The sequence below is a fragment of the Mixophyes fleayi genome, chromosome 12 (genome assembly GCF_038048845.1).
Source record: "Mixophyes fleayi isolate aMixFle1 chromosome 12, aMixFle1.hap1, whole genome shotgun sequence".
NCBI classification, from domain to species: domain Eukaryota; kingdom Metazoa; phylum Chordata; class Amphibia; order Anura; family Limnodynastidae; genus Mixophyes; species Mixophyes fleayi.
In genome coordinates, this window is record NC_134413.1 from 3,702,553 (window position 1) to 3,712,028 (window position 9,476).

Below are 9,476 nucleotides of genomic sequence, written 5' to 3' on the forward strand. Positions count from 1 at the left end.
TGTGGCCCTTTTCCAAGCGCAGGGGCCCTCAGGGGATGAGAAGCAGGCATGTGGCGGTGGAAGGGTTAAAGGGACGGGAAGCCCTGACAGCCCAGCTCTCTGTTCCCATGACAACAAGTCCCTACTTCTCAGGTTTAGAAAGCAGCCACTTCCTGTGTCTAAAATTTGCAGCCAATGAGCGAAGTGTTTACTGATACCAGGCAGAAGGCTTGTGAAAATATGACGGGCGCCCAGTGTGTCATTCCAGATTCCCCATGTTATTCTCACAGCTGCTCGTGTAATCCTACAAAACATCATATGTTCAAATGTGTCTATCGTACACAAATGTCAATAAATCTAACTGAATTGTGTGCACGACAGTGTGCGAGATACAATTGTGTCTTATAGTATTTGCAAGTGACATGATGTACAAACTGTAGTACATATTAACTGAATTAAAAGGGTACCCTTACCTACAAAGTCCTCAACACCCCACTTTCATACATCTCATATCAAAATACTTTCTGCTTCCGCCCTCTTAGATCTGCCTCTGACCTGCGCCTTCTGGTCTCTGGTAACCACCTCTCACTCCCGCCTACAAGACTTCTCCCGTGCTGCTCCCCACTTATGGAGTTCCCTACCACGTCCAATCAGACTTTCCCACAGATTTCAAATCTTTAGACACTCTGAAAACCCATCTCTTTATTAGAGGTGACCTTATCCCTGATAACACTATTCACACTAATGGACCCTCAAAACTATCCCAATCTCCTCTAAGTCACACTTGCTCCTCTTGTTTCAGCTGTGTCCTCTTCCACTTAGAATGTAAGCTCTGTAATGAGCAGGGTCCTCCATACTCTTTGTTTTCGTGTCTGCATTTACTTTGTCTGCCTTGTATGTCCCTGTTTTATGCAAGTCATTTTATGTATGTCCCGTTTCCCTACTGTACGGCGCTGCGGAGCCTTACAAATCTACAGTAATAATAATATAATGGTTGAGATGTGATGTCATCACTCCAGTATTCATTAGGAACTTTAGTTTATTAAGGCATAACATACTTAGGATCAGAGTGATTATCGGAGAAATCCAGTGGCGGATCGTATAACTTTCGCCAAATAAGTCTTTAGTTTTGCTTATCTAACACTTGAAAAATTTGCTTTTTGGATTTCCTGGTATCTGACACAGGTTACTATTATAAGATTACACAGAAGTCCAACGTTTATAGATAAATTATATGCAATACAATAAAATGTCTGTGATTTAGGGGTTTGATGGTTTGTTTATATTTAAAAGTGATCAATAATAATTGAATATATACATATACAAAATAAATACATAGGTAGGTTGGGCTTAAAGACTGAACACAGTCTGTGAAAATGTTTGTATATATAAAAAAAATCTGCATAGTTGTCTCCTGTTATTTGGGCTCTAAACCTATCACTACACATAGTAGTTGAAACAAATATTCAGCCTATCCAGTGACATCACTGAGAGTGTAGCCAATCCAGTCACTAGGAACCAGTGACATCACTGAGAGTGCAGCCTATTCAGTCACTAGGAACCAGTGACATCACTGAGTGCAGCCTATTCAGTCACTAGGAACCAGTGACATCACTGAGAGTGCAGCCTACCCAGTCACTAGGAACCAGTGACATCACTGAGAGTGCAGCCCATCCATACACGTATGCATTTGGCCACTAATTGTGTAACAGACATATTTCTTATATAATAGCTTTAACATTTGACATTTATACCTATTAATAACACGACTAATTTTTTGGCCTGTAAAATAGTTAAGAATATCCCCATCTCAATAAAAAAGGAAACCTCTCAGCCAGGATTCTCCCTCGTTAATTAAACCTGAGGAGGTGGACAATGGCGAATATTGCTCATTGGCCATAGGTCGACAATAGACCTATACTGAACAGCTTCCACACTAAGAGATACTCATGGACTGAGTCCATCAACGTCAAGATCCGCAACGCGAGCTGACTCTCAGCTATCTGAGGGTCCCCTAATTGCTACACAAAGTCGACAATCCCTTTAAATTTTAACAAAATTTTAACCATAGTGCTTTGTTCACATTTCTAAAACCATGACCATAATTATTACTGTTGTTATTAAAATTCCTCAATAGCATAACATGTGACATCAGTATAATTTAATGTGCTTACTGTTTAATATGGAATTAAATAATTAATAATACTTCTTTATTTATATAGCTACTTTCTCCTAATTGGACTGAAAAGGCAGATTCAATTCGGTGCGAGGGGACGCGATGTGTCTACGGAACAGTCCGCGGAGACACGTTGTGTCACAGTTTTTACAGAAATCTGCACTAATTTCCCCTCATGTCTCATAGAGATGGGGGGAAATAACTTGAGAATTCTGTACCGTATTAGCCGCAAGGTACCCGGCCGGACATCAAGGCGATGCCCTTGTGACTAATTGACTCTGCCCCAAAGCACTTTACATTGTTGCAGAGGATGAGGTTGACATCCTGGGCACTTTCAGTCTGTATTCTATAGACCCAGTCACATCAGTCCCTGACCCAGTGAAGCTTACAATCTAAACACCGGTCTATGGATTATAAAAATAACTGTCAACTTAACTAGACCTGAAATGGGTAATTGTCTTATCTATGTCATGTGACTCCTTTATCAGGGTCAATCAAACTTTCTCAGAAGTTTCTCATAGGCCTATATACATCATACTAACGGCATCAATCACTTTGCAGAAGATGGATAATATTTTAATTCAACATTAAAGGAACCAAAAATCTGTTCAAGCAGCGTAAAGGAACTTAAATCGCTTGGATGTCTTCTTTACAAATATCGCTTACCGCAGCACAACCAGAAAATACATCAGGAAGTATCGTTCGAATATCACAATTCCACGGATCTCACTGGAATATATTTTACAGAACAAACATTTACAATTGGTTGAGCATTTACCTTCCTATTTGTATTTAATCTCTCTTTCTCTAATATAGGCCATATAAAATAAAGTAGAAGCAATATTACAAGATGATTAAAGGGAAAAGTATGAAGACCTGGTGGATTGAAATGACTCACAACTTCCCCCCTAAATACGCTTCAACAAAAGTACCTGTTCCTAATTTAGACCTCAGAGCGTGTTTACATCAGCCATTTTTATAGCAACTTGTTGGAGTGTTGTCTTCAGGTGGCTCTGTGATATTCTGAGCATTCTAAGCTCCAACCTACGTCATTAGCTCTTAAAATAACACCAGCTATACTAAAAAAGATCAGAATTTGAATATATTCTAATTTTGAACAATATATTTTGTCCTTACGAATCTCCAATGTCTGACACAATGGCATCGTCTTACACCACTACATCTCACTAACAGAATCCTCTGCAGGACAGTCCCAAGACACCTCAAGCCCGCAGGCTCTCTCCTTTATGTGCATCATGATTATTGATTAATAGATCAGCTATTTACAGCAGACCCAAACAAGGATTTGCAGAATGTGCCTTTCTGGCTATTAAAATCATAAAAGCTCAGCAGTAAACACAAGCTCCTAGCTTAACGCCACAACAAACATCTCTGAGAACATTTTCACAGATTGTGCAGCAAAAACCGGTTTGTCTTCCATTTTTTTTTTGTGTTTTTGTTTTCAGAATGTGCTTTGTGAGGAAGTTTATACTTTAAATCTGTAACATAACCAGACTTTATCCAGTGAAAATAAACACACCACACTGGGTTAAATTACTGCCAGCAATACAGCTTAACCCTTCAAGCGGTCTGCCAAATGCAGAGTCAGCCAAACACAACATCCTATGCAGCTTGTTGCTGTTCGAAATGCTAAAAGTGACTGTCAACAGGAAGCAGACACGCTTATGACATGTATGAACAGAGCCAGGATGCCATTTTATTTTCACTTACTAAAAAAAAAACAAAAAAAAACAAACTTAGATTTTAAACTTTATCTGCATCATAATATATAACATTTATAAAACATTTATAAGTAAAAATATAAATAATATAAACTCAAGATGCAAAACTGTCTGCAAGGACATATATAGGATGATTCAGTTAAAACGTCTGTATTCAGAGACAACATCTATTTGGCTAAATCTAATTTAAAGTCATCTGATTTGATTTTGTGTACATACAAGAATGCCTTATATGTTCCACACTGTACAGCTTGAGGGAAAGTACGTGTCCTGTTGTATCATGGCTGTGTCATACATACTAGGCTACATTCATGATAGGGACGCTATATGCTTACTCTGCGGGGCTGAGAGGATACAATGTTGCAATGTCAGATAGATACATTGTAATTAGTGGGATAAGTAACTGAGCTGGCAGAGGTTACAGCCCACTCAGCCCAGTAAGGGAATGTCTGTGGAAAAGCCACGTCACTTACCTTGTAATCCTTCAGCTGTGGGGTCTCCTGTCCACAGCAGCTGCTTGTACAGAGGTCAGGTTATATCCCAGCACCTACACCATCCTGCTGCTGTTTATGGGGAAAGATCTCTGCAGACAGGATGAAGCCATAACCAGCCCGTACTCACTGAGGCAGCTCCTGGGTGTCAGTGTTCCTCAAACCCAACTACAGCGCAGCCTCCCGGGTCCTAATACTCAACCGTGTATCTCTCATCACTGGGATTCTTATACCCTATGCAAAAACATCGTGCGTGGCTTCTCTAAGCAATACAACCAACACGACTGTTTATTAGTATAGTAATCAGCTCTATGTTTATTCATAGCTTTGCATTAAATAAATACCATGTAATATAAAACCCCAAGCATTGAATTTATTGCAAGTTTAGGTCACCCATATGATGATATATTGGGGACATGGGTGAATACAGGTTCAGAGGAAAAGGGGGTGTTGACAACTGTCCCTACTTTCCAGGTATAGTCCCTAACTCAGTTGAACTGAACAATAATTTATCTATTTTTTCTGCATGTTAGATGTAATTCTGATAAAGTATTCTTAATCCTTAGTTTAATTAATTAGTTAATATCAATTAAAGAAGAGTATTTAAAATGCACAGAATACTTTAAAAAGGAACTCAGGAAAAACAACATGATGGGACTTGTAGTGCTCTAAGGTCCATCGAAAATTATTTTTAAATGTTGTCAATTAAGCGGTGACCAATCAGATGTTACCTGTCATTTTTCTTGTTACTGTTTAGAAAATGAAAGCAATCATCTGATTGGTTGCTATGGGCAACACAGAATGTTCCCTTTAGGGTTTCATAAATATCCCACAATATTTTTAAAATGTTATTAAACTTTGTAATTTATTTCACTGGAAAAACATGGTTATTTCTAGTTATATTTAGCGTTTTGATCCTATGTGCCCCCTCTTAAGGCCTCAAACCCACTTGCGTTTATTAAATGTGTTTTTAACAATTGTAAAGGGATCTGACATTAGAACCATTGTTACTAGAATCACCAGATCCACTGGTGTTTTGCAGCAGAATCTTGTAGAATGCTACATGACCCATTTCGGTGCGTTTCAGTATATGGAAATGTGTAAAACGCAGGTAAAACGCCAGTAGGTAGGAGGCATTAATGTTTTGCCCTAATGTGAAAACGTTCTCTGTACAACGCTGCGGAATTAGTGGCGCTATATAAATAAATGAATGATGATGATAATGATGATGTTTCTCGTCCTTGCTACTATCTGCGGATAGTGTCTAGTCTCAGTCTCGCCCGCTTTATGCACAGTGGTAGCATTCGTGACAGATTATAAAAAGAGGGAAAGAATCATAACATTAATCAATATTAAAACAAGTATTTTCTCTTTAAAATGCAATTAAGGTTAATTTTAAGCACTGTATTCCAACAGTATAAATACATGAAAAGTGATTTTAGCTTAATAACATTTACCATAATATGACGTTATATGAAGTCTTCTGTCACCCGTCTATTTCAGATGAGAATTGAATATTAGCAAAATATTTGAGATAACCCTAGAATACACAGTTATTCTGTTACCATCACTGAATCTAGTTTCATATTAATCTTATATTTTATGACTCTATATAAGGATATGACGGACAATTAAATAGACCTCAATAAGCATAACATTTAACAAGTGGAATTTAAACGGATTCTTTTTATTTGTCATATTGAGTTTAAAGTACTATTTACATTTTATCTGATAGTAACTTGCTTGTAGGTCAAGTTTATGTTCAATGTTCCTGGGATGGGTGTCTATGCCCCCTGCTGGCGTTACCACGGCAGTACACACTACAAATTAAAGGGCCAGTAACATAAAACAGAAATATTTACATTTATATCCCCCTTATCTAAACAATTTTAAAGCACATGTTTGTATTACTGATTATAGTATTATGTGTTATTCATTTATTTGCTAATATATATATATATATTTATTTTTTTTGCATGTGTTCTGATGTGACCTTGTATTGTACATATGTACTGTGTGTATTCTGGCTGTTATCATACAGCGAGTAACGTTTAGACAGAGCGTACTTGCATTCAAATGGAAACGCATCTCGAGATCTGGTCAAGTTGCTTGGAAGTTGCATCCGAAGATCAAACAGGCCCAGGATGTCAGGTGTCTGCATTGGGTGTGGAAAATTCTTTCATAGTACAGGAGAGGCCCAGAACAGTCTACACTAAGGGGTATATTTACTAAACTGCGGGTTTAAAATAGTGGAGATGTTGCCTATAGCAACCAATCAGACACTAGTTATCATTTGTTTAGAACATTCTACAAAATGACAGCTAGAATCTGATTGGTTGCTATAGGCAACATCTCCACTTTTTCAAACTCGCTGTTTAGTAAATATATCCCTAAGACTATTAAATCATACATGTGAACTGCTGTGAGATCCGGATAACTCCAGATATAATAGTGTACGGGAGATCCATTGTAACTTCCCTTTACTATAAAGGATGTCCAAAATCCCAAAATTAATTAAATAAATAGAATGATACAATAAATAATGAGCAAAAAGAAAGAAAAAGTTGATTTAAAAAACTAATAAAACAAACCATTTTTTTCCTTACCCCTCCCCCGCACCATAGAACTGCCTCAGTCATCATATCTGACATTCAAACATGTAAACATTAGTGAATGTTACACAGAAAATGAAGGCATAGGCAAACCAAGGAAGGGGAGTTCCTAGTGCCTGGAAACCCCCTTCAAGCCTGGGGCAATGTATAATTGAGGTGTCTCTTCCCTGTTCCCGCTTCACACAGCTCTGCTTGAAAAGGGAGAGCTGTATTGACCTAACAGTAGTGCACGCAGCATTGCCCATGTATGTTATGGGGATAGAAAGAGTTGGAGAGCAGCCAAGCACTGTCTAAAATTATAGCAACGCCCCCATGCATGCTGGTCACGCCCACTGGCAGCCTGGTGTGGAAACCCCCCTCTACAAATCCTGCGTTTGCCCCTGGAAGGCTACACCAAAATTTCCCAAATAGTACCAGCACCCCAACATTTGTCCTCCCAAACCTGCCTTTATCCCAACATACTCCTTTAAAGGTGTGTCACAGCATGAGGGTTATAAAACATACTAATCATACGCAGAGCTTTGACCCTGGACCTTATAATGATGTCAGATCTTGTATTATATACATATATCTGTTATCTTTATTCACAGGAACTCGCTCATTATATTTTGAGATAAAAATTTATGGTAGTGATAATTGCGTAAAAGAAATTAGTGGAAAATTCAAGGAAAAGGGGATTTTTTTCAATGATAATAGGCCCAAAAAGAAGCTCTGGCCGTTAACAGAAAAACAATGAAATTACCTCGCAGTGTGAGACATAAAGTTATTCCCTGTGTAATGCGGCACTTCACCAAAAACGCGAAAACTGGTCTTGTCATGAAGGAGGGAAATCCATCTGGCAGTGGAGAGGTTAAACGTCAGTGATTAGAGATGTGGGGAACGATTTTCTGAGTGAAGAGAGCTGTTCTTTGAAAATTCTTTTTTATTGTACAGAGAGATAAACAGATTTACATCACATCAGATAATTACAACACATTTTCTCTATGTACAAATAACATTTTTCCTTTTTTAGACATAAATGTAACATAAATAAGAAAAAATAAAAATAAAAGAGAGCATGAATGGAAACGGGGGGGGGGGGAGACTGACCAAGTCACTGGATAATGTAGCCTCCTAGTGTGTCTTATGATACATTCTACGGCATCCTATTAACACCAGTTAATTGGCTATTTGCCAATCCCTCTCATTCAGGCTAATATTTATCCGAGTCAACCTCCATCTACCTTCCTCACAGATTCCTCAGTAAGGACCACCTAGTATCCTCAAAGACCCGCATGATATGGAGGCGAGATGATTCTTCCAAGGTGTCTATATATGCACCCCATTTATTATGGAAGCACTCCACCCCTTTTTCTAAATCATGGAAGGTTGCTCGTCTATCAAAAAATAGTGTTTCCATCAACTCCGATGTAACCTCCAGTATCGATGGGGTCCTTTTGGATGTCCAATTGCCCAAGATTGCTTTTTTAGCTAAGGTGACCATGATTGTGAGTAGCGGTATAATCCGCAAACCTTCTATCTGTTCCTTCCAAGAATCAAAGACTGCGAACAATAGTACTTCATAGTGAGCCGATACTTGTATTTTAAAGGTAAAGTTTATATATGTTACCAGTTTATTCCAAAATTTAGCAATCTTTGGACATGACCACATGTTGTGTATCAGAGAGGCCTGAGCTTTCTGACATTTCGGGCATATACCTGATTATGTTACAACCATAAATCGCCTCTGCGATTGTGATATATATGCCCTATTCATAGTTTTGATATGGACCTCCTGGAGTCTGGCCGAACTGAGAGCTTTCATTGTATGTTTCATATAACATAACATCTCTCCTGGGGGTCGTATATTCGGGAGGTCTTGCTTCCAAGACTCCCATGTTTTGGCCCACACCTTATCAGGTACAACATCAATTAAGTCAGCATATAAATATTTGATCTTAAACCTATTTATTCTAGCAAAGACTAAGGTTGCTTCTAAATCACCTGTGCCTTCAACGCCATTGCTTAATAACCATTCTCGTTGCTTACTCTGAGCATGAAGAGAGCTGTTCTTAAATAGAAGGACCGGACAGATGTTGCAGGTCACTCACTACAAGGATAAATTAATAATATAATACAAATCGCACCAACTGCCATAGCTGCATTGTCGTACTGTGGACATCAAGGAAAATGTAATAAGTGCATTTTTGTAGCAGTTACTATGAATCGCTGCAATAATGTGAATTTAGGAGATGAAATTGAGTGAAGCACCTGTCCAGAGATCAATCCCCGCAAATGAATTATATACCAAAGTTGTAATAGAATGAAATGTCTGATTAGGACGCAGTGTGATAACACAAGACACGTAATCCGTGCATAGTCTTTAAGGAGTATTTAATTGTGTTATGTCATTGCATTAACTCTAATCACTATGGAGCGTTGTGGTCACCCCCGAGTATTAGAAACTCAGGTGTGAGGCAAAACACAACTGTTCCAC

At 38.4% G+C, this 9,476-nt stretch overlaps 1 protein-coding gene across 9 annotated transcripts in view; it reads right to left on the bottom strand.

The window, feature by feature from the left end:
* FOXN3 (forkhead box N3) overlaps positions 1–4,552 on the bottom strand; it is a 148,862-nt gene extending 144,310 nt beyond the window's left edge. For all 9 annotated transcript variants that reach the window (XR_012680218.1, XR_012680217.1, XR_012680216.1 and 6 more), the window contains exon 1: positions 4,371–4,552. The gene's annotated coding sequence lies outside the window, so the exon portion shown is untranslated. The remainder of the gene's footprint in view (positions 1–4,370) is intronic.
* Positions 4,553–9,476: the final 4,924 nt, after the last annotated feature.